Raw genomic sequence first — 25,714 nt, 5'->3', positions numbered from 1 at the left:
CTGTGCAAGATGCATTGATTTAACTTTCATTGTCTAAAAATAGGCCCTAGCAAGATGCTGGTACCGAAAAAGCTATAAAAAATTGTAAGGAGGAGAAAATACTGAAGGCATATATTGATTATATGCAGTGTAGGTGAGCACTTGTCTATCTAATGCTATAAAGCACAAAGAAATAAACAGGTTAAGAATCCAAGCAGCATGTACTCACTTGAGATAAATATCCACGGTGTAAATCATACTGCCATACCAAAGCTGTGAAAAATGCACATCGTATGTTTCGCCTGATTTTCCACTAGAATTATCAGGTTTTTATTTCAAGAGAAGTTGCAGTAAGCTCGAGTTTATTCTCCATTCCATGATATATTTAAATCAGAACTGTTTGGGGTCTTTTGTTTTCCTTTGTTTTGTCAGAAAACTGGACCTTCTACTACTTAAAGTAAATCCCAGTGTACTGTAAATAGCTCCCTTGACACTCATATAACAAAATGGGGATACCAAATAATTGACTTACTAACTAGTACAACCATATATGCAAGGAACCGTGCCCTGTGTACCCAGCACTGCCTCATAGCTTTGATTAAGCTCAAGTGTTTGACTGAATCAGTGCCTAATCTTTTTGACTAATTACTGTCTAATGCCAACCTGCTTCTCAGTACTTTTCATTCCTTAAAAATTTGTTGTTTACAATCATTTCCTCATTCATTTTTTGGAAAGCAAAGAGTAAAAGAAAGGCTTTATTCCCTGGGTTAGGTCTAGAACACATATTCGAAGAAGAAATTCTGCTACACTTTATTCAATATGATGTTACAAGAAAACAACAGTTACAGCTGACAAACCATTACATCTTTCATAATACAGACAAATTACAAGGTGTAACAAATAATGCGACATTTATTTTACTGTACTGCTTACTATGCTGTTCTTCTGAAGTATATATATATTTAATTACATTAACATTGTTCTCATGTACCAGTCCTCCCCCTTTTATTTGTTAAAAAAAGAACACCTCTTAGTGCACCATACAAAAATCCACACAGAAGCTGGCAAGCAGGGATTTTGTATGCAGCACCATTGAAATGCATCTTGGGGAATGGGAATTATTAGTGCATCCTTTACTTTTAGATTTTTTGCTTATGTGAAAAAATGCAAGGCAGTAACATACAGTCACTCCACCTAAATGCTGGTAGGGGAGAGTATATTGTTATGCTCAGTAATGCAATGTTATTCTGTTTATATAGGGTGTCTGCATTTTGCTCCCCAGTCTGTACAGCCTAAATGTTTTCTATAACAAAGATTACAAACCAAATAATATTCACAGATGAATATTTTGCATATGAGCATACCAGAGCATTAAATACACATTCAGTTGTGTCCACTGACACAGAGCACACAGGGCTGTACATCACCCACCAGCCCACAGGGACTTTATCATCCTACCTTCCTTCTCCAGGAGTCTGAAGTGCAGAACCCCCACGCACCAACAAGAAAGTGAAAACACCAGTGCCTCTATCTACTGCAGATGGAATTTGCAGTGTTGCATGTACTGACAACTGATCCTAAACCATGGTTCTGATTAAAAACAATAGTGAGAATTAAAAGGACCCAACCGATCTGGGATACCATACAGTCATGTAATGTTGGCAGTGCCCCGACTGGTGCGATGCCAGCTGGGTGTGGATTAGAGCTGATCTGAACCCAGCAGGAGAGAGGACTAAGCCATCTCCAGCTGGTTGACTACATTGTAAAGTCAGGTTCTGTGAACTTGAACTTGTAAAGAATCTCTGTATCGTGCAGACCATCTCTATCACCATCTTCCCTTCCTTGTTCTCTTAATATTCAATCTCAAACAGAGCTAGAACATGCCCTCCCACTTTTATCTGCCTACTACACCTGCTGCCCTGTGGCTGCTCTCCCCTCTCGAAGCAAAGCCACATCCTTTCACTATCATCAGGAAGGATCTACTGGGCCTCAGCCAAAATGGAAGTTATGTTGCTGCCCCCTGTCAACTCCAAGCAAGACCCACAGTTTCTCAAGGACTGTGATCCAGAGACTACTGGTCACTTATGCCCATTTTTTACTATTGATGGCATGAGACACCACATTCCTGGTACCTGCAGCACTTCTGGAAGGCCAGGCTACTTCTTGTCCCTTTGAAGATTCTGCGGGGAACCAATTTGGGAAGGATGAGACAAAAAGATGGTAACACTACTGATCTTGGCTGAAAATGTCTCAGGAGCATTAATGGGATTTAAACAGTCCATTCAGCAACACTGAGAAGAGGAAAACCCCACTTCTGCAAGATGCTGGAGAGGTGGGCTGGCTGCCAGGGGGTCCTAACCGATGGCTGTCAATCAGGCTAACCATGCAGGTAAGGGCTATGCTGGAAGGGAGAGAGGGAAATAAGTCTGTACCATCAGTTCCCTGGACATAGGATCTTCTACTTTCTCAAAAATACTTGATGTTTCCCAGCAGATTTGATGTTCCAGAGGAATAATCTGCAGTGCTCATGCAAACAGCACCAGCTTGCTCAGCCCAGGTCCCCTCTGTGCCAGGAGAGCATCCTCAGTGCCCAGAGCCTCCATGGGAGAGCTGCAACCCAAGTCACTGCAGACAGTCAGGGTGTCTGGGAAGTAGATGCATAAGAAAGAGGTCCTGGTCACTCCCCTTAATTGATTGGTACCTGAGATAACCTCACTACTGCTGAAAATCAAGTTACTATTTAGGAACCTAGGTATTTATGCACTTCCCTTCAGGCAACTGAGTTTGAAGATTTCTGAACCAACTTTATTTCAGCGGTTGCTTATAAGTGGGAATGGGGCAGAGAAGATAATCTCATGTGCATGCATGTGTATGCACACCCCCCTCAGCCCCCCAGATATACACCTTCAGCAAACACTGCACATGAGTCACTATGGATAGTAATGTGCTAGGCTTGTGGGAGCAGCTGGGGATTTACTCTGTATTAAACCTTCAGAGGTTTAGTTGAGCAGCATAATTGCTTGCCTCCTAATTTAAGCTGCCAAGTAGATGTGTCTATGAAACTACCCTTATATTCCTAATTGAAATCTTTGTTACATTTTCAAAAATTCTTCAGATTTTTGCAGCAAGTTTTTTTTTTTTCTAAAAATAGCTAATTTTAATCATCAAACTGCACACCATTTAAGTAGCAAAGATAATGTATAAAAGACTTTTCTCTTACAAAAAAAGAAACATGAAACCCAAACAAACCACGTCTAAGGCAGTTTCAGTGTGTGATAAATTCAGAAGTTCAGTGGTCACTTTTTTCCCCTCATAAACACCAGGGAAAAACTATAAGTTCTAAATAGAATTGTGACTGAAAGTGAATTTCAGATGGCTTTTAAAAGATCCAGAAACAGAGATGTCATTGGGGGAAATTATCTTTTAATGGCTGTGCAAATATTGAGAATATTTCCATGGTTCAGCTCTTTGAAAGTGTAGACTCCTATCATAGAGCATTAAGAGGCCTTTCGTAGCTACTTGTGCATTCAAGGATTTGCCTTATTGGGTGTTTTTTTCTTATTAAACACTGCTGGAGTAAGATGGCAGTAGCACAAATCCTTTTCCTCTCCTTCCAAACACTGAAAGCTAACCGAAGTGTTACCACACTTCTTAAAAATGTAATTCAATGCATTCAGCAAGCAAAGGATGTCAAATTTATATGTAGAATAATATTGCCTAGTAAGCATTTCTGTCTGAGCAGGACTATAACTCAGCAGTGGTTTTTGCACCATGCCCTCCCCTCTCTGAATGCAAAGCATTGTATATGGTCAGGGCAGTTTTATCACACCCCCGAACACAATGTTCTCCCCAACCAAAATGTAGCAAAGCTTGCATTTGAATGATTCATTCAGAAAATCTATCTAAAGACACAGTATCGCCTTCCAGTCAGCTCAGAGTACCTTTGGAAAGTAACTCGAAAGGTGCTTTGGTATGGAACAGCAGTTTGGGATAAGGAAAATTCTCCACTTCGCTTTGTACATGGCGAAGTAACACAGCTAGACTGAATGGCTCGTTTAACAAAAGCTCTTCTGTACCTTACTATCTGCCTTGAATTAAACAGAACTGTGTCATCTTTGTTTCCAAGAACAGGTAAATAGTATAAGGAAAAACACAGAGACGTTAGCCAAGACCCATAAAAGAAAGAGATATTCTTAAGGGGAACAAAAACGTAAAGAATTCATTGTAAATCTGTCAGCTGCATACATCTCATCATTTTTGCTCTTTCTCACAGGCCTATTTTGAAAACTGGCATGCTACATAGCCTAAGCAGAGTAACCAAATTCAGAGTACTGAAGTAAACATGCAATTATTGCCATGTTCTTAAAATGGATATGAATGGTCTGAGGAGAAAATGAAAAAAGGAATAACCCAACAGCACTTCAGGAATAGTGGCAAAGTGCTGTAATTGTCAGCTGATCAGACAAGTTGGGCTTGCTCTGGCAGGAATAGTCTTCCCATTGGTTGCAAAATATGCAAAACTCTCAAAGAAAACACACAGTCCTTTATGCCTCCATTGGCTTTTTTTTGTACAGTTGTTACTGAAGAAGTGTGAACACCAAGTGTGTTTTCTTAATGTATTTAAGACATTGCTGGTGAAAGCATAAAAATCCTTACAAAGATGCAGCGCTGCAGTGGAAAATCAAACAAAATCAAACACAAAAGACTGAAAGAGTACATGCCATGTATGAGTACGCAAAAGCTTAATCTTCACATAGTTCTCTGAAATCACAAGGTATCCAAATGCGTGCAAGGTTTTAAATAAATTGCAGGGAAAAAACAGGGTCTTGCCAGCTTCGATTTTCTTTTGCATGAAATCCACCGTAAAGAAAGAAAGGAAACTGGCCGTGGTTCCTTCCTGGTGTCGGCCTCCTCATAAGGTTTTTGTTTCCCTCCTCCAAACTGGTAAATTTAATCCTGTAAGGAAACAATATAGATTATAATAAGCCTTATGAATTGCATGTTTTAATGATTTATTACTTGGTAAAAAACAGGTTAGTCCAAAGCTGGTTGTGAAAACATCAGCTCAGAGCAAAGAACAAGTCTTCCAGAGTGCCTTCAGAGCTGGTACCTAAAAAAACCCCAGTGTTTTCAGGGTGGTAGCATAAGTGAGATATATTAATCTATATTCATGTATCTCTGCCCCAAGTGCTAATCTTCAGAGGTGCCATCAGCACTCACATTTTCCATGGAAATTGTAGGCATCCATAAATAGACAGCTGATTCTTCTAAAGGTGGTCACACCCTGTCAATGCAAAGGAAGGTTGCTCAATGCTGGCACAGCTTCAGGAGTTTACATGCTCTTTTTGCCTCCTTTCTCATCGTGTCCCTAGTGATCACATCCACAGCAGCGCTTGCAACAAGTTTATGAAAAGATCTCCTCAGGTTTGCTTCCCAAGAGTTATTTGAAGAACCCCAGGGCATGTCATGAACACTCCTGCAAACACAGGCAGCTCATGGAGCTCCTGGCTACATTGCGTTTACAGATACTCACCTTTATTTCTGTGGTCTTCCATTAATAGGCTGATAACTAAATCTTCTCCTTTCATATACAGAGAGTAAACATTGTATCACATGGCTAATGGTTTCTATAGGCATAAGCAGTGACTGGACTTGCAAGAAGGCACCATGATGTTTTTGAGACTGACACAAAACAGGAGGCAGGCTGAGAATGTGGGAAGCATTACCTTAAAACAAAGCATTCAACAACTGCAGGAAAAGCCAGGTGAAGGCTAAATAAACGCTAGACGGACTGGAGCCATAGGAAGGATTTTATAATTAACATATTTAACTTAATAAATGTCCAAGTAGAATTCCATGCCAAGTAATAAAGTGACACTTTCTGAGAAATTCTGTAGTTTTCTGAAGTTAAAAATGTATTTGTTTTACAATGTTTTTCCAGACCAAGGATTGTAACTACAGACCTGCTACATTTTAAAAATGTAGTTCCAGGAAGACAGTCAGATGTGGAGAAATTCTACACTTAAGAAAAAGAATGCTGAAATGTTCACTGAACCTGGAACTGGTTTATATTAGCATGTCCTAAAACTATTTAAATCAAACTGAATGCATGTGCCAGTGAATCTAGTCTAGCCCTCATTTGAACAGCAGGAGAAAAACAAGGCATCAGTCTTGAACTGCAGCTTCAAACATAAAATTTTAGTTGTGGCTTTCCTCAAAACTATCTAATCTCTACACAACATCCAACTTTTGTGATTTCCAGGGTTTGTGTTGCAATTCTTGAGAGCTCTTCTTCTGCCCTTTAAGCATCAGAATATCTGAATTGGATTAACAAAAGCCTGTTCTTGATGATGCGTAGCAGCATCTTGAGCCCTCTTGGAGCTTGGTCTACTACCTCTTGAGTCCAGCTTGGGATGTTTCCTAAATGCCTCTCGGAGTTCATGTGGAATTTCTATTCCACATGAAAGTCCCACTTTCCCCTGGATCTAGAAGTTTGGCTGAAGTGCCAATATATCTTTTTTTTCAAGGACTACATTAGAGTTGACGCATTTAGTTTACCCTTCGTAAGCCTAAAAAGAAAAGCACTGTTTGGAACATGCAGAGATTCACAACTGCTTAGTGGTGAAACACTGTTGACAATATCTCCCACATTCTCCTTCCTTCGAAAACACTTTTACAGATAGCCTCTTTGGAGCCCCTCCTTATAAAGAAGCAACTAGATTCCCAAAGCTCCTTCCAGTGTTGAGCTTGCATTTCCCACCACCCACAGTACACCTGTGGAAGGCTGGCTTGCAGTTTAGAAGCCACATCTGCCCAGGTCCAAAATAGCTGCCCTGGTTTCAGACTAAGCCCAAAGTACTGGAGTTCCAGAGACTGGCATATACAGCAGGGACATCTAGGACAAGTAACAATATGATCTCGACAGAAAAACCTCCACCCAGAGGAGGAGTTACCAAATCACTCAGGTTTGAGAATAACTGCCATTATATTAATTACACAGAACTTTTCCTTTCCATCAGTGGACCTCAGGACAATTTCTACAGGAGGTGAGCATCACAGTACTCCCAGGGTTGTGCTACAATTTACCAGTGACAATACTACATTTTCTGGCTACAAGTTTGGCTCTGCAGGCAAAGCTGATGACATATTCTCCAGAGCAGGGCCTGAGCCTGTGAAATGGGGAAGTGCAGCACTTCCAGAATCAAGCCCCAGACATGTAAAGCTTCCTCAGAAATGAACAAACTGACAGCTGCTACCATTTAACACAGGGGGAAAAAATCCCTTTGCATAGTGGCAGCCACTGCCAAAACCAAAGCAGACCAAGGGCAGAACACAGAAGACTAAGAAAGGGTGCCAGTGGTTACATAAATGTGTGTGGAAGATTGCAAAGTTTTTTACTGAGCCCCAGTTGTTTTCCTGTTCTGGGTCAGTATAAGACAGCTGACAGTTTTATGATCACAACTCCACTGGCTTCAGTCCTGCTATGCCAGTGCTGCAACTAGGCTAACTGGTTTTCTGAAGAACCTATGGAATGGTACCGTGGCAATGCCACCTCCCACCTCCTGCATAGTGTCAAGATTTAGACTGGATCAAAAAGTAAACTTCTCAGAAAAGGAGGTGATTTGATGCCACATTTCCCCAGCGGTTCTGGCTGGGAAAAGCTAGAAGACATAGTGCAACTGGAACCAGGGAATGGCTGGTGATTGTGGTCTCTCTGAAGCGTTATTGAAACTCCTGCCTGGTCAGGAAGCTAGTGTGTGTGACAGCCCTCTGCTGCTTGGATCAGCACCCTAATGGCCAGGTTGTTCTGAGGCTGAACCCTCAGTTTTGGCTGCTCAGAATTCTGCTGTGTATAAAATCCTTACATAATTTTTGACAGCTGGAACCTGCTTTAAGGTCCATTCCAACCCAAACCATTCTATCATTCTATGACAAGTCTGGTGTTTAGGAATAGGTACACAGGAATATGTAACATTTGCATTTGAATCTCTATTTCACTAAATGTTTATTATCAGTTCCAAGTGAGTCAAGAGATGAAATAATGTCTGTTGGCCCTGGAATGATCTCATCAAGTGCCAGTCTTCTCCCAGGCAACAGGGAATAGGCGTCTACCTCTCCTGAGGCAGAGGAAGAGACTAAACAAGGATATGCCACTTCGCAGAGGAGCTCAGTCATCGCTGGGCTGTGCAACAGGAGACCTCCTTCTCTTCACTTTGGTTTTGGTTAAGATAAAATTCATTGTGTCAGATCAAATAAACACCTCCTCTAAACTGGAGGAAGAGAAGGGTGTCTCTTTGGCCACAGCAGAAAATCCACAATAAAACCAACATGAAATTTTAGATTTATGTGAACTCGTCTTTTTATTAAAAAGACATTGTTTCTTCAGCACATTCAGTTCCCAGATGGCTTGGTATTCCACGTTTGCATTTTTTAAGATACATTTTAGAAATACTCTTGCTTAGAATTTAAAATGTTTTCCTGATCACACAAATCAAAGTTTTGCCCAGTGACTTGGTAGACTGTTTTTATGGCCTCTGGTTACAGCTTTGTTTATAGAAAAGTAAATTGTTAAATGGAATATTTACAACTTGTGATTTCTCAAGAGCAAAATAGGGTTCTTTCAGAATTATTATTATTATTTTTTTTAAAACACAACAACAACAAACACAAAACCTGAGATGGAACAGATTGTCTTTGAAAATGAACTTGTATTTTTTCACTACAGATCCAGGTACTCCTGGTTTTCATGACATCTCTACTAAACCTAGTAGAAGATTACAAGGAAGTTAATGACGTGCTTGAAATATCAAGTGACCTAAATCAAGTAACTCACTTGTGTGTTTTGTTATCTAGAGAAATCAACTGCTTCACTCATCCTATTTGTCCCAGATCCTGAATGGGATACAGTAAGATGCTAACCCACCTTTAAAATGGCAGGGAACTTCAGAATGCAGGAGCTGGTGATGTAACAGTGCTCCTAAGGAGGGACACTAAAGCTTGTAATTTAAACATTAATCATGTTCTCAAGACATGAGGCAGATGAGGGTGACTACATCCCAGATATTTTTCTTATTTTAATTAGTGAAGGAACATCCATTCCTTTAAAAATGCAAATCACCAGCTCATTGCAGGCTCCTTTTGGCAGCATCAGCATCCTTCTCTAGGTGCTTTTAATTTTTGTATAAATTATCCCATGGGGCGGGGCTGTGTTCCTGCAGAGTCCTTGGCATGCAAAGCACACTCAGAGTGCAGGTCTATTTATGTTGCAGCTGATTTAGCATTATTATAAGAGTATTCATTCTACAATGCCAGATTTGAAATGAAAATGTGAACTGACAACTAGAAATGCTGTACTCTCTATCAGCTGAAACGTGGGGGTATTTCAGATCATAAACAGTATTTTTTCTGCTTCTTCCTCTACCACACACGTTCACACCACAGTTACTGTACTCTCTAAAAAAGGATACTATTAACAGGTGAATTTTTCCCCACACCTTTTATTTCTACCTTTGTTCAAGAAGTCATTTTTAAAAGCCAACCAAATATTATCAATACTATTTGCACTCAGATAATATCTATACGTAACTCGTTGCTATAAATATTAATTAATTGGATCACCAATACCCATAATGCAACTTTATTTTGACCTACATGCCCTATGAACTAGATATTTTTTGGATTCAATTTTCTTAAAGCCAACTGTCAGCATCATGTGATGGAAGAGATGAAAAATGAAAATGAGCGTTCCTGCTGTGCAGGTGAGTGACCTGTGGGAGACAGCTCTGCCTGCTAGGATTTTTACACGTACCATCAGACACAGACCAATTGATTAGATCATCTTATACCCACCACCAACTAGGCTCAAGAGACTAATTAGAGAGAGTACTGCCTGCGCAGGCACCCCATTGACACCTAATTTGCTCAGCCAAAGCCTTTGGGGAGAATGTATTATCTCTGCAGCTGCACTTCATGCATTTCTGATTTGAGGCATAAGCAAGGAGTACCTCTTCACTCTTTTGAGCAAACTGAGTATATAAGCCCTGAAGTGCTAAATACAAGCAGAGAAATTAAATGTGGCCAGCCTCCCATAAACTATTTTTCCCCTTCAGATACATATACACACATATACACATGCATACACATCTTATTTTATATCTGTGTCTATATGTGCATAAATACAAATAACGTGTACCCACGGGTCTGAATGTGTGTGGAAAGCATGGGAACATAAAGACATTTCTATAAATACATGCTTTAAAACATGGAATTGTCACACTATATAGAGTGCTCTCTTTCGCAAAGACGTTTTACTTCTGAGGTTTACAAGAAATGCAATTGTTCTAGTATATGAAAAAGAAGATCTGCAGTATTGCTAGCTCAGGCTCTGAGTCACCCCACGGACAAGGCTCAGTCGACTGCTGCCTGTAAAGTTGCTCTGTGTGTCTTCAGAGGTGTTAGTTCAAAGATTATTTCAGTATACAGCCCAGCTTTGTTGAAAGCTTTTCTTCAATGGACCATACCTTGTTTGTGGTTTCACAAGGAATACTGTTCACTAAGGCTAAATCTAAGATTGCTAAGATTGCTTTCTGCTGGGCTTTAGTTTTATCTAGTTATCCATGCCCCAAAATCCACAGGAGAGGCAAGACTTAAGGCTGTCATTAAAAATTTATTTGGGAAAAAAAAAAAAAAAAGACACTAGAAAAACTATGGTGTTTTTTTTTTTTCAAACTGAGAAGGGTTTGAAGAAAATATTTTCTGCTATAGGCTGGTATGTGATTCTTGAACTCAAATACCTTAGAACACACAGGAAAATGGTGAATTTGCATCACTTCTAAAATAGCTCTGAAAAAAAGTCTCTTCCTTGTGATGTGTCTATAAAGCAGCTTTTAGGAGTTGAATAAAGCTGAATTATTACCATTTCATCTCAGCTTGTGTCAAGGCCTGTGATCACATGATCAGTTTATACTGTCAACTCAGGATCCTTCACTGCTGTAACTAATGCCTTAACAAAATACACACAAGTTACCAAAACATCAGATGTAAACTCCTTTGCCAAGTACATTTTGAATGTGAGTTTTCCTAAGATGGGGCATAACTTCATAAAGAGAGAACATCCTCATCTTCTTCCCCTCACATGGGCCACATCTTTTCCAATTCACTTTACACTTCTTTTGCGATATTTAATCTCATTTAATGTTTAAATGACACCTCTGGATTATCTTGGCAACTGCTAGCTGTTATCCATGCACAGACAGCACTATGTGGGTTACTTACACATTATAACTACAATCTGTCATTAAAAGTAAACCACATTTGACAAATAAGTAACAGAGGATTTACTGATTATTTTTTTCCTGCTCTTTTCCCCTGTGTCTCAGGTACGACGCTGGTATTCTTATACATACTGGATTCCCAAGACTCTATATTCAGTGATGAAAATTGCTGCTTATTCTTTTCCACAGTTCTAACCTATGAATCATAATACAGATTGCATATGGACATGTTCCTGTTTTAAGAATTTATCTTCCTACACAAATTTTTTCACAGATAGACTTTACCTCTGAGCAGAGCACTGCAACTCTAAATCAAGGGATTTATGTATGGGGGATGACTGCAATTTGTGAGTGTGAGGGGATGACCCTAGAAGAACTGAGTTAGACTAAAACTGTAAACAAGCTAGAAAATAAAGAGTTAGAATTGTAACACAATGATAAACTAAATTATTTTATGTGTATACATACATTAAATAAGTGACAAACTTTTAAAGGTGAGGGCTCTGTGGCACAGTGGATATGGGGATGGAAAGTAGAAGCCAAGATTTCATCTTTACTACTGAATGTGCCTGTAGGAAAGGCAGCTTCTCCTCCTGTAACCTCTGTTTTGTAACAGGGGCTCTGTTTTATATCTCAGCTTCTGAGTTTAGAGTGTCTCCCAAAACAAGTGCCCAATTTTAGGTGGAGCCACCAACGGTTCAAATTACATAAATACAGTTAAATTTAACAAAACCACAATATTAGAACAGCTGCAAACTTTGGCAGTTCTTAAAATCCTTACTTGGACTGTGAGCTTTCAAAATTGTACTTTTATGTAAAATAAGAGTGCAAAATTAAAGTCCTACATCACCTTGAACCTTGTGAATGTGCATCCAGCAATCCAGTGTGGGAGGCTGATTCTGAAGAGGAAAGACCTATCCTTAAATTACACACCAGTTGCTAGGCAGCATGGATGCATATCAGTAATTTCAAGCCAACTGTGCATACTTCGCACGCAGGTCTCTTCAATATATTGTAATTAGTTCCCTCATAGTATGTCTTGTTAGGAAAAATGGAATACCAGTCCCGATCCTCACTGCAATGTATTTTATTCACAATATTAACTTGCGATGATATTTGGTAACATAATCAGATTTGCAGTTGATCTGTAGGGGTACCTTTAACTTTTGAGTGGCTATGGTAACTTCCAAATTAGTTTTCTCTGAGTCTTTCAACAAAAATTCTTTCCTACCCTAGCTGCCCACAGCTGAAGTTTTTTCTTTGAGTTGAGAACAAAGTCCACAAAGCCTTTTATAATTACCATTTGAATAAGGCTTCACATGAAAAATGGCCAGGACTGAATCTACTACATCTCTTCTAGTTCTTGAGAATAAAGCACAGCCCTCTCTGAGTGAGCTCTGGGAGAACTAACACTTCAGACTAAGATACTACAAAAATAGCAGTGTTATTGAGCTCAATATAGTTTGCAAGCAAAGCCACAGAAACCTTATTAAAAACAAAAAAAAAACAAGCTCAGGATTTTGGTACACATCAAGACCAGAAAAATATTAGTGCTACTTGTTTGCAAGAATGCACTTCTCAAACTGACAAACAGCCAAATCCTTACAAATTTCTATACCCTCCTGGTTTGTCTTTCCTTTTCCAAGGGCTGCAGGATTCAGTATGCTATTTATATTTTTAATGCCTTAAAGATTTGTCTCCTCTGAAATTGAATCCCTATAAAGGCATATGTTTTCTACAGATTGTATCAGTAGAAAAACTGGACAATGTAACTCGAAGATCTTCTAGATTCTAATAAGCAAGAAACCTAAACAAACCCTCTCCTTTTTTTTTCCCTAGTTTTTCCTGATTAATGTAATGTGTCTAAATGGCTGTGTTTCTCACCCTGATAACTTGCAGAGAAGGCTGCTAAGGAGGAACAGACTGAATGTGAACTAGGGAAATGCTGCCTCCCTGGATCTGTAATGAGAGAACCTAAACCTGCCAATGTCTGACACAATGGGATCCTTATCTCAGCTGTAGCACCAGCTCTCTACTCTGAAACAGATAAGTAAATGCTATGCCTGAGCAAAATTTGTATGTAGGTTAATTAAAACATCTGAAAGAAAAAAAACATCTAAAAAGAGCCTATCAGTTTTGGTTGCATAGAACTCAGCAAAGGAAATACCTGTTGAAAGATGATATACAGCTATTAATGCTCTGCTTAACAGGTTTATTACCGGTTTGAACCCCTCTCTGGAGAAAATGAGCACCAGGAAGAGCTGGTGAGAGATCTCACTGCACTCTCTTGCTAAACCAAACTGCCAAGGGACTGGAGATTCAGCCATCAGCAAATGGGTGCAAGTGAGCAGAGCTGTGGTACCCTTCCATTGTGTCTCATCGTTGTGGCAGAGCCAGCTTAAGGAACTCCCCCTGCCCACAAACATGCAGCTCGTGCCTTTGTCACTTGCCTTGATAAAACTATCTGTGGGACTCCTTGCACAACCAGATCACTAATAGTACCAGAAGTCACATATCAGAAGTATCAGAAGTAACATAAATCTTCTCGGTGTTCCAGTTTATATCAAACTTATAAATAGCTGCACCAGCACAACTAACAAGATTGGAAACTGGCTGGCGGAGCAACAAGTAACTGCCTGGATAGAGGTAGACAGAAATTTATCACACTGTTTTTGCCTGCAAAGACATTTTTCATCATCAGCTGTTCCTCAGTGCATTACTCATAACAAAGCTTTACTTTCTAAGGTCTGAAACCAGTTCCCAACTCATAAATGGCTACTAATTTTCAGGTATCCAGAAACACAGTGGAATCTGTCTTAGCTGGCCACGGAGGGGAGCAGACAGAAGTCGCATAATGACCTACTAATTAAAAAGGAAGAAAACCATACACAAAAGATCTGGGAATACCCCTAAGATTGCCTAATAAGGATAATCTCCTGTACATGTTTCAAGGGAGCAGCAAAAGAGAGCTGGCTGAGAGCCCATGCCTCTGACTGGAAGTTCCTTGGATTTTTTTGGTTGGTTTTCATTTTTTAGCAATAAAAATATGTCAGCCTGCCAACATATCACAGAGATGTTTAACAGTTGGTGAAGCTTCAAGTCATATTTAACAAGACTTCGGAGACTTTAAAAGGGATAGAAAAGTTTCAGATTCTTTATAGGTCTGTATCTAGCTTTGAATGAAGAATACAACCCTAGGGTTCAGGCAGAGCAAATCAACATTGCCCTAGTCCACAGACCATGATTGAAACATATTGAGTGCCAGCCTCAGGACTGATGGTCACTGTTATTTAACAGAGCTATTCATCAACTTGAACCTGAGCGCATTTATTCTATCTGAAGCACAACAGCTGACCAACTCAAAAGCCAAATGAGATTATGTGCCTGACCATCTCTCTCTCCTCTTCCCCCCATCTAACATAAGTAGTTCAGAGAACTTACTCGAAAATCTATTCCCAGTTTTCCCTGTGATGGTTTTTATCCACAAAGAAAAGTCTGCTGGACAAAATGACATATGATAGACTGCCTGCTTGCCAGATGACTCATTAGCATTTACTTCCTCCTGAAAATTAAGCACTGCCTCACACAACAATTAAAGTATCCATAGGTATTTAAAAACAGCACATTTTGTATATGTGATTGTTAATACTAGCCAAGTTACTTAATGAAATATAAGTGCTCTTGGAACAAATGTAATGCTTCCAGTGTAATCATTGCAAAGTAGCTGTGGGATAGTCTTGAGATGGGTGTGGATGGAAGATTTACTAGTCAGCTTACAGAAACAAAGGTTTCCTGAAATTTAGATACCTCTGCATGGGATCACAACACAACAAACCACAGTAGTCCCTACAGATAAATGCTAAACATTGAGAAAACAAAGTGTGAATGTTTACCATTACCAAAATCATTGTAGTAGCCTGAAATTACCTACAGACAGTTAAGAATTAAGTTATATTTGTTATTTCTTCTTTGGAGAAGAGAGAATGAATGCCCAGAGAAGGAAGAAGAAAGAGGAATGAGTAATCTAAGAAATAAACCCCAACGATTTCTCACCTATATTTTTAATTTTGTGTTTTCCTAGAATTGTTTTCCAAAAAGGAGAGTACTTTTCAAATGAGCAAAGAATTCTTAATTAATCTGGAATGTAGAGTTACAAATGCCTTTGGTTAACTTGACAGAACAGATATAATTGCAATTGCAAAGACCCTTTTAACTAAGCACCATCTGGTTATACATTCTATTTGCTGCTGTGGCTTTACAGAGACTGAGCATTATGCCAAAGTGGTCATGTCAATTAAAATACATTTTTTAGGACAGCACTACAACCCTTAAGCACACCAAAAATTAGACAGAATGCAGACCTCACATGCTGAATCAGAAGGATCTTTTCCACAATTATAGTATATTAAATTAATGGCAATTTTAAGTAATAGAGTTATTTAAATTTTGGAATATATTTCCAAATATCATTATGTCCAAAGCTCTTAGGCTGTGTGTCCACCCACACCATGAATGCCATTCAATGATATTGACAGAGAGATCAGTTTTCCAAGTTGACCTTTTCAAGCCTGAATTTTTTTCCAACCCAACAGTCCTGAAGAGTAGAATGGGGCAGGGAAAAAAAGAAGTGCCAGTTTAGGAAAAACAACGGTGTCTGTATGGTTTGCTTGCTTTCCTGCTTATTCCCTACAGGCTCCACTGACACTTTTTGAATACTGCTATGCAGTCCTCTCACCTGTACAGCTCCCACTTGGGGTTCTTGCTGAAAATCTATGACATTAGGAATAGTTGGATAGTAGAATCTTGGCAGCTTCAGGCCAGATGTGTTTTTCCCTGCCGGTTCCATTTTTACGTACAAAACCAATGGAACACTCAAACAGAAATATTTCCACAGTCTTTGTGGCATTAAATGGAAAAATTTCCAGAACTGGCACATCTAAGGAGCATCACTGCAGCAATGAAGATATCCTATCTAGTATATAAAGAGATCACAGAGCAGCTCAATTTTTTAATTTCTCATAGTTTTTGCTCTGGTTGCAGTAAGAACCTTTTCCACATGTATGACTGAGATGTTAAAATATAACATAATTTGGGAAATCCAGTGTGAGGTGCTTCTCACAAACACAACTTTTAGAAATCATGCAGCATCCACATCCTTTGAAAATGTGGCCTCCTTCAGGTATTACAGAGCCTTCCAACCTACTCCTAATTGTTTTCTGAAAGACTTATATGTTCTTAAAAGCAGCCTCACACACTTTAGAGGCTTCATATGTGCAGCAAAAATAACGCATGTTAACTCAGGTGCACATACTGTGTATTTTGTGGTATGCAAAGACAGGGATCATGGTAAGATGGAGTACTAAAGGCTTTTCTTTCAGTGCCATAAGCATCACTTTTCTTGTAACTGCAAGAGATATTTAATCTTTTTTTTTTGAAGCTCCATTATAAATGTAAGGTTTTGCATAGCTCATTTAAATAGTTTAAATGACATAAGGTTAAGAACAGGAAAGCCTTTCGTCAAAGGTGGTTAGTCTTTTTCAAAGATTTCATATTATTTGAAGCTTACTTTCACTGCATTCTTTTAGCTTGGCTGCTTCCCAAGTGGGTGTAAGTTAATCAAATAGGATTTTGACCCTTTAACCTTCCCTATAAAACTGCATCTTTACCTAACTCTATTTAAATAAATCAGATTAAAAAAAAATCATGTAGCAGAATATTCATTTTTACAGCTGAGCAAAAACCAAACATGTCTATTAAGCTTATTTTTAAGTACTTAGTAGTCAAAGCAACTGCCAAGACTCATGGATTATTTTAATTAAAAAAAATCTGGGTGGGCATGTAAATTAATTTACAATGGCTTGTCTCAAACTGAAACTTCTCTAGCATTACTGAACAGCACTGCACTACAGTAAGTCCCCGTTTGTTCATGGTGACTTATGTTTAATCCACCTGTTTAGTTTGTATTCATTTAATAAGTCATGTCAAGTGTAGCTAGTGTCTATGAAAAATATCAAAGATAGGAGGCTGAAAACTGTCACAGGGAAGGAGAGAAAGAAAGAGCAAACAGATAATAACAATACCCAGCATTTCTATAGCAGACATGCTATGGGTCTAATTATCAAAAGAAGGTGAAATAGATGCACCAGGACAACACAGCATTGCTCTGTACAAACAGATGATGTAACTGTCTGTATGTCATTAGCCCTTTTCACCTTGAAATACAGGCTTTTGAATATAAACACTGCCTAGTTTCTCAGACACCCTTCCAAAAAAAAGAGTACCTTTTAATTTCATCCAGAAACAAAATACAATTTAGGCATTGTTACATATGAAAAAAATGAGTAACTAGCTCACTTATAAAGAATGAAGAAAGAATTAAGCTGCCCCTTTGTGCCTAAGTGAGGTGTTGATAACTCTGCATAGGCAGTGACGAAGACACTTCCACTGGAGCTTGAGCATCTCTCTCCCCCAGCAGGGGCTTCATATATTGAATTAATCACAGAAGGAATTATTTCCAAAATGTAGGCCTTTGGTTTGATAACATTGATAGCTATACTCTCTAACCACCTGTCACGATCCGTGACCTATTATATCTCATTATTGGAGTGTATTAACTTATCAGGATTTGCTGAGAGATCCACACGGGTATCGCCTCACACAGAGGATACAGGAACTTATGTTCCGACTTTTTTGAGTGAATAACTCGCTCAGTGCTTAACCACCTTACTGGTGCATTATATTCTGATATTGCAGCCATTTGGTGGTAAATATAAACATATTCAAGAGCATTGGATTTTGATCGTTTGGGACATATTTGCCCATTTCCTGACACTTCTTCTCAATGGGTCATCACTAAACTTACAGCAGGAAAATTACAACAGTCATGTTGTGCATAAGAAGCCCCCCAAAACAGCAAGAGCAGAGGTGCAGGCACAGGCAGGGAGGCAGACCTGTGCACCAACTCCCATCTTCTGACGTGCAACTGATGGCCTCCTTACAAGTGCCCGGGGCTTTTTAATGGCATCATGCATCATGTTTTATCCATTTTGTCAAACTACTCTAGACCAGGGCTGTTACTACACAGAGGCTATGATTACAAAAATTAATAAGAATAAACTCTTCAATTTTTCACATTGCACAGAAGTGGATCATACATTCTCACCAGCAAGGTCTCTCTGCCCCTCTTCACTCCCCCTGAAACAAAGGTTTCTAAAGTAATGCCTAGCATTAAAGTGTGCCCAAAGTAATTAATAATAATTTTTTAAAAAGTATTGAAAAGAGCACTGGAAATTCTGGAAAATATAAAAAATAGTTTAAAGGCATGTCAACAGCCTGTAACTCTCCCTTCTCAGAACATTTTTATCCCTACAAGTAATAAGAAATAATATCGGTACTGTAAACTTATAGAGATACATACTTTGTGCTTTGAAAGGGCTTTGCATAGAGTTATTTTAATTATTTTCCTTATATAGTAAGTGGGGGATGAAAAAGAAATTTTTGAAATAAGAAATGTTATTGTTAACTCACTAATCACAGCTGAGGGACTTAGGGGCAGTCTGGTTTCTGAAATATCTTTGAGCTTACTTTACAGAATTGACTAAGTTGGTGGTATCCCTGTCACATGGATTTCAATGCAAGGCACCAAAACTTCCTTTATGCAGAAGTACAATAGACAACACTGGATGCTGAAATCATACCCTGGAAAATTTTAGAACAATAATATTTGAAGCCGGTTTGGGTTTTTTTTATTAATTTAAATGTTAATTTTTCATTTGTAAATGCCTGTTTATGAGGTGATTGAGTTTAGAGTTGACGCATAGCATACATGCTGTTACTTATTTTTCAAACATAAAATACATATCCTCACTGCTCTGAGAAACTACTGACCCTTAAGAGTCAAAGCAAGGGCTTGATTTCCCTCCTTTGATTCTGGGGCCCCGCAGACAAGAAGGTTATGAGCTTCCCTGTTTTGCTTTTTTGACATTAATCATACTTATGGCTTGGGATCAACAGAGTAGCTGGCAGAAAATGGGGTATTGACATGTAGGTAGAGACAATGAGGGGACCTTGGGAAGAAGTCAAGACGACAGCCAAGGAGTCCAGTGTGACAGAGCAGATCAGAAGGGCAGCCTGCAGCCAAAGCCAAGCAACCACACAGCTACAAACTATGAGGTTCACAGCAGAAGCTGCTATAATATGGAAATAGATTCTTACCCTCCAGGCCCATATGTCATCACACCAAGCTAAGCTGAAGGTGCCAGCTAAAATGGGCAATTTCACATGAACTTGGCAGGGTGACTGCCAACACAAAGCTTGTTTTCCACTGGTGCCACCCACTCTGCTAATCCAATTCTGGCTCCTGATTTACTTTAAATAATAATGAACGCAGCAGATGGGAGGGGAAAATGTTCCCAGCAGTTAAGAAAGCGAGTGAGTGAGGCTCTTTGCTTTTCACTATCTTGTGCAAACTAGCTCTAAACACAATGTCAAGTGATTAAAAGTGGTTAAACGAGAAAGCCAGGATTTACCATGTTCTCAGTCATTCAATCTTTGACCAGGACAGGCAGGCAAACAGAACAGACAGAAGGATAACATATTGAAGGAGAAAGAACCAACTTTCATAACATTTAACTTTGATAATGAGAGGGATGGACTCCTCTTCCCATCCTTGCAAACACCATTTTGGTTTTTTGGAGGGGGAGGGGAAAAAGGGATAACAAATGAGCACTACAGCAATTCTAAAAAGACCTTTGGAGTCAAACACCCTGCTATCAGGACAGGCACTATTGACTGCAATCCCATAGCTGACTCCTTTTTGACAAGGAGAGGGGAAAAAGGCAGAAGCACTAGGTTAGGGAATAAGGATGTGATTGTCAAGAAAAGGGACAGAAGCAGAAACAGAGAGACAGAGGGCAGATGGCAAAGAGCTACAGCCAGGAGGCCACATGTCTTTTCAGCAGTGGCAGGAGGACCTATTATTCCTGGGTCACACAACATTACCTCCTGTCCAACAAACAGCAGGTAAGCTTGTTTGCACAGTGCACCGTGTTTTCTCTTGTGTCAGCCTAACACAGAGGATAATCACCTCCTACTGCTACCTACTGGCCTCACACTGTGGGTTGAAAGGTATGAATCCCACTGACAACACATTTCGATGAAGGTGAAAGAAGGCATGGGTATGATTCCATAGACTGAAACTTCTTTCTTTCACTTCCTCAGTTTCTGAAAATTTGGGAAATTACAACTCTGGAAAGGAGTTAAAAATGCTTGTGTAGTATTGCATCTAATCCCCTCTATATCTGTAGTAGTCTTTAAGATGTGATTATTTTTTTGGTCCATGTGAGACCCACGTGAGACCCTGACCACATTCACTGCTCAAACTATATACTGCTTTTGTAAGAAAAAGAGTTGTACAGAAAATAAGACCTTTGACTCTCTTACTGTGGAAGTTGGAAGGTCTCAAGTAAATTGAGCAGGAGAAGAGAAAAAGTAAGAAAGTTTCAATAGCTGAATGCCTAGAAAATTGCATATTTGAGTCCTGCCTCTGTCATAGGTCCTACATGATGCTAGAAAAGTTTTATCAGAGCACCTGCATGATGCTAGAGAAACCTATTGTTAACCTGTTTTGTTTATTCATTTTCCAACAGAAATTCACTTGGCGACTCTTTTTTTCTCCATAATCCAAGATCATTCCTGGTTTGGGCTGCTGATATACTGAACATTCGATGCTCCAAATGACGTCAATGCAAATTGAAATCCAATCTGAATGTATTAAACACTAAAATACATTAGGAGGTCTGAGAAATCAAGCAAGAAAAATTTATTTATGTTTAACACTTGCCATTTTAATACCTGTGCCTCAACTTAGAGTGTGTAAAATGGACACCTCCATACCATCTCAGCTCATAGAGGTACTGTGAAGGTGGCTCCTCAACGCTGGCAAAGAACTAAGATACAACACATCACAAAAAGCCTCCCTGGAAATTAATGATTCCATATTTGGTGCAGGCTATGGATGCTGTAGGCATAATGCATAGGATCAAACAGTGAATGATGAAGATGAAAAGAAACATTAACTATCCATCTATGTTCACAATCCATTATCCTGTAAAAAAGCAATTGGAGGTCCCAAAGAAATAATAGTATATGGTCCTGAAAATGAAGGCTGTAGATGAATGCATAAACCACAGGTGGAGGAAATTAAACTTGAAACCTAAATCTTTGTGTTTCCTAACTACTGTTTGAATTTGCCACTTTAATAAAGTTCTTGAAGCAGACTTTAGGAGAAGACAGTGTTGCTAAGAACTGATGGTACATCTTCCCAGTTAGTCACAAATAGGATTAAGAGATTTGTAATATAAAACATAAGCCTGGCTCAAATTTACTATCAGCTTTTGCGTCTTTCAGCTGAAAATATTTTGTCTGGTTTGATGTTGCAAGACCACAGCAACATAATTTGAGACAGCAACCTTTGATAAAACAGGATAACAGATATTCCATTGTGCAAATTTTATGAAGTCTGTTTTTCCATCTGATGTAGAGACTTCAGCATATGTCTTCTAAAAACTGAAAGAATTACATACAGGCATCTGTACTGGCCTGTTCTTTGTACTAATTAAATTAGTTTCCTGTTGAGTAAGTAAAATACTGGCAGCCAGGAACAGTTGGGGAGACAGCTCAGAGGCTTAAGCAATGAACCATGAACTTTTCTGTTTACTACAATATTAAACAAGTAGACACTCTTGCTGACATTACGGGGAATGAAAGAGCATTCTGTTAAGATACTTTTTTCATTACTGTTCATGAACTACTGATCTATAAGAGAATTTTTGCAAGATACAAAAGGTATTTCATTTGATACACTTAAGTAAATAAATATATTATTTGGTTTAAAAAATGTATGTCAAAGCTAAAGCTGAATTTGAACTCCAAATCTAAGGGTCAAAACTCAGAGGGCAGAAATAAACTGAACAGCCGCCCAATAATCCAGCCTCGTCTCGGGCTCTGTACCTCCGTTCTGCTGATCACAAAAGTGAAAACCTTATACAATGCATAGATCTTTGCCCAAGCACCTCACAAGTGGTGTTGACACCTTGAAGGATAAGGGCAAGAGACATCATGTCTCTGATCTATTCTAGTGGCTTTCAGCAACTGCTGGAGATTCTGCCATATGTATAAATAAAGCATAATATCAACAAAGAAGCACATGCAGTATATGAATGGGAGGTCTAAATATCCATCCAGTTTCATTTTTCCTTGTAATGTAAGAGCTCTTGAAGTATTATAAATTGTTTACATTAAAATATACATGCTTACCACACTACACACACACTGAGACTTTGTGTGCGCATATTTAGCTCAAAGCTAATCGCTGAGTAAAAGCCCTTTCTGAAAATAGAGATTTATAAAAAGAAACACTGATAAACCTTCAGCTATAGGGACTCTAGTGGTCACTGCAAAAACAGCACTGCAACACAAAACCTGTGTGATTTTGCGGATCACCCCATAAATCTTCCTTTGTCCCATGAGTTTAAGTTTTCAGCCAAGAAAAACAACATTCTTCATAAAATTAATGAAAACAAGCTGGTCTTTGCCTTCAGAAAAAAGATTTTTCTTAATTACATTTTTTGCTTTGAATCACATATCCTGTAGTTTGATTAAATCCCCTCAGAAGTGAACTAAAAATTAGAGCTTTTGCAGCGTGTACCTCAAAGATGGTGTTCACTTGGAGAATATAAACCCACTGTGCCTTTGGAAGCTGGTATTTAAAGTAAGAGTAATATGCAAGACAGTTTTTATTATTTTCATTATGTCACTGCATAAATTTATTTTCAGAGCTTAGAGGTTGCAAAGAAATATGATCTAGTCAATGTATTTATTAGAAATAAATGGGCTTATAAATGAATGTAGATAAAGCAAGAATACTGGAATTCTGGTTAATCCCTTGTGGCAGTAAATCAGGATTTCTAAAGCACTTAATGCAAAATATCTGCATCAAGGAGTTAAATATATAAAATATGAAAAGTCAAAGACAAGAACTAGATTAAAAGGTTACACAGAGATGGTGCTGAAAAAACTGGAGCCTGCTGCTAAATAGATATCCAACAGACATTTATTTAGGTTCACTGGCTGCAGCAGCCGCTGGCATACTCTAAATCAACTCACACAACAAACAAAAATCAAATTCTAGTGATGGTCTTTGATCATTTTTTAGTACCAAAGCAGAAAATTTCCTTGCGAGAACCACACTACATGGATGTGATTAAGCTAACACAACTAATTTCCCTAACTGAAAAATAAAAATGCCAGCTGTCTATACCCTCACTGCGTCCTGATGGCCTCAGTAGTACAGATGAGCTCTGTTATCCTTCCCAGCAGACTGAGTCTAATCCCCAGGGGAGACAGCAGACAGTGAAAAGTCATAACTCATTAATTAAACACTAATTGAATCAGTTCCTATTCACCTGAATATCTCCCTCCACTCCAGAGTGAAATCAGTCCAGAGAACTAAGCCTTTACCAGGCCTAAATCTGTAATGCAGACTGAACAATATTCTTTCACTCTGGCTCCTGATGCTTTCATACACAAATGTCTTCCAACATCTTGTTTGTATGCACTACTAAAGAACATCTATTTAAACAAACAAACAAAAAAAAAGCCAAAACCCCCAACCACCCTATGCAACAAAAAACTACACTATTGTTCTTACAAACACGTTCCCTTAGATTCTTTGTGCAGCAGATGTATTCCCAACACAACTGCAGCCACCAACCACCCCCAAGTAAGTGTTGGCTCCAAAGTTCAGAGGCGCATTTTTTTCTAAGTTATAAAGCAACAAGACATACCTTGATATATATACATATTTCTGCTTTTATGCACACACCTGGATAAAACTGAACTGCCTTTTTTACCACCATATGAAGACTGTAGCCCTGATGCATTAACAGACTCCATGCAATGCAAACGGTACCAAACACAGAGCTTGTTTGAAGTCAATGTGGTTTTCCCAGTGGGAGACAGGAAGAGATGGGAATTACTGAGTTAAATTTGTGTATTAGTATTTTCAACATAAATTAAATACTTGCAGCTAAAGCAATAAATAGTGAAATCCTACCATGCATTGATACCTTTTAGATCTTCAGGAAGGCAAGTGACCTCAATCCTGCCTCTGTCGTGTTAAGCTTAAAAGTTTTAAAATTTTAAAGGAAATTTAGTCCAGATTGAGAGAATTCGTGTTCCCCACACTGGCACCTCCAAAAACTTCATTTGCTTCAGTAGGTCTTAATCACATCCCTAAAGCTAAATATTTGTTCACCTACATTCCAAAATTGAGGTTTGTATGAATAGGAGATGAAAAGAGGCTTTTCTTTCTGTGACAAATTACAGTGCTCATCACTTTTGTTCAGTGAAGTAATATCAAATACCATTTCTGAAATCAAGGAATACCTTCAAATTCCTATGAAGAGATGCAAAGAATAAGCTCTTGTGCACATCTTTCTCTGTTTGGGACAACACTGATAGAATCTACTAAAACTCTGAACATGGGTTATGAATAGGTTAGACCTTTTTACCTAAAATGGATAGTATTGAAGCTAGCTCCAAACACCACAGTTTTCTTCCTTTTCCAACCTCTTTGGTTTTTACTGTTAAAAATACGTATCTGTATTACGCTCAACATGAAGTTGTTCAAATAAACACTAAAATTTGCTTCTACTTAATCTTTTGAAAGCTTTGGTAACCTAAAAAGGCACTTTAACAGGCTCTTGTATCTTGTTTTAATGTTCTTATCTGCCTGTAGAGTACCCACAATATCTAGTGCTGTCAAATCTTAGCCCAGCTGAGAAGCTTTAGGGCGTTTTCTCACTTGTTATTTGGTCTCTTGATTATCACTCATGCACAGAAAGAAACTACCAAAAAATGCCCCGGGAATTGCTAATAGTCTCAAAGCTACTATTTTAAGGGAAGATGATGATAGAATTTGCTAACACATAAAAAATGTGTGAACTGTGCTCATTATGCACACGTTTTATTTGTGAGAATTGGCTATTATGATTACCACACACTTGTCAAAATTAATTGTAAAATGTCATTCTTTTGACAACTGAGTTTCACAGTGACACAGAAATAGTAAATGAAGACAACAGAAAAATACTTACTTGAGAGAAGCAAATATTGAAGAAAAAAATGACATTGTAATTTCTATTTTTATTCATTTCACAAAGCTGACACCTTTGAGCTGAATGAGTGTATGAACGTACATGGAACATAGTATTATAGCATTGCTAATTTGTCTGGATTTGACCTCTGAAGAACAGTTTGTGTCATCATGGAGCAAAAGTGCTGCTAAAACATTTGTCTAGATGAAAGACCTCAAGCAGTTAACCTGCTCAGCAGAGGCAATGCAACCAGGCACCAGGATAATGACCTCTACCCAAATGGGGAAGATACATCAATGTAATACT

General features: G+C 38.7%; 1 protein-coding gene across 1 annotated transcript in view; it reads right to left on the bottom strand.

Moving 5' to 3' along the window:
• Positions 1 to 4,750: 4,750 nt before the first annotated feature.
• The window catches only part of CDK14 (cyclin-dependent kinase 14), a 254,892-nt gene continuing 233,928 nt past the window's right edge, over positions 4,751 to 25,714 (bottom strand). Inside the window, exon 14 of the mRNA XM_010001563.1 lies at positions 4,751 to 4,935. The gene's annotated coding sequence lies outside the window, so the exon portion shown is untranslated. The remainder of the gene's footprint in view (positions 4,936 to 25,714) is intronic.

Source organism: Chaetura pelagica, unplaced genomic scaffold (genome assembly GCF_000747805.2).
Source record: "Chaetura pelagica isolate M959 unplaced genomic scaffold, ChaPel_1.0 scaffold127, whole genome shotgun sequence".
NCBI classification, from domain to species: domain Eukaryota; kingdom Metazoa; phylum Chordata; class Aves; order Apodiformes; family Apodidae; genus Chaetura; species Chaetura pelagica.
The sequence above is the reverse complement of the archived record's forward strand: the minus strand, read 5'-3'. Positions and strand labels throughout refer to the sequence as shown.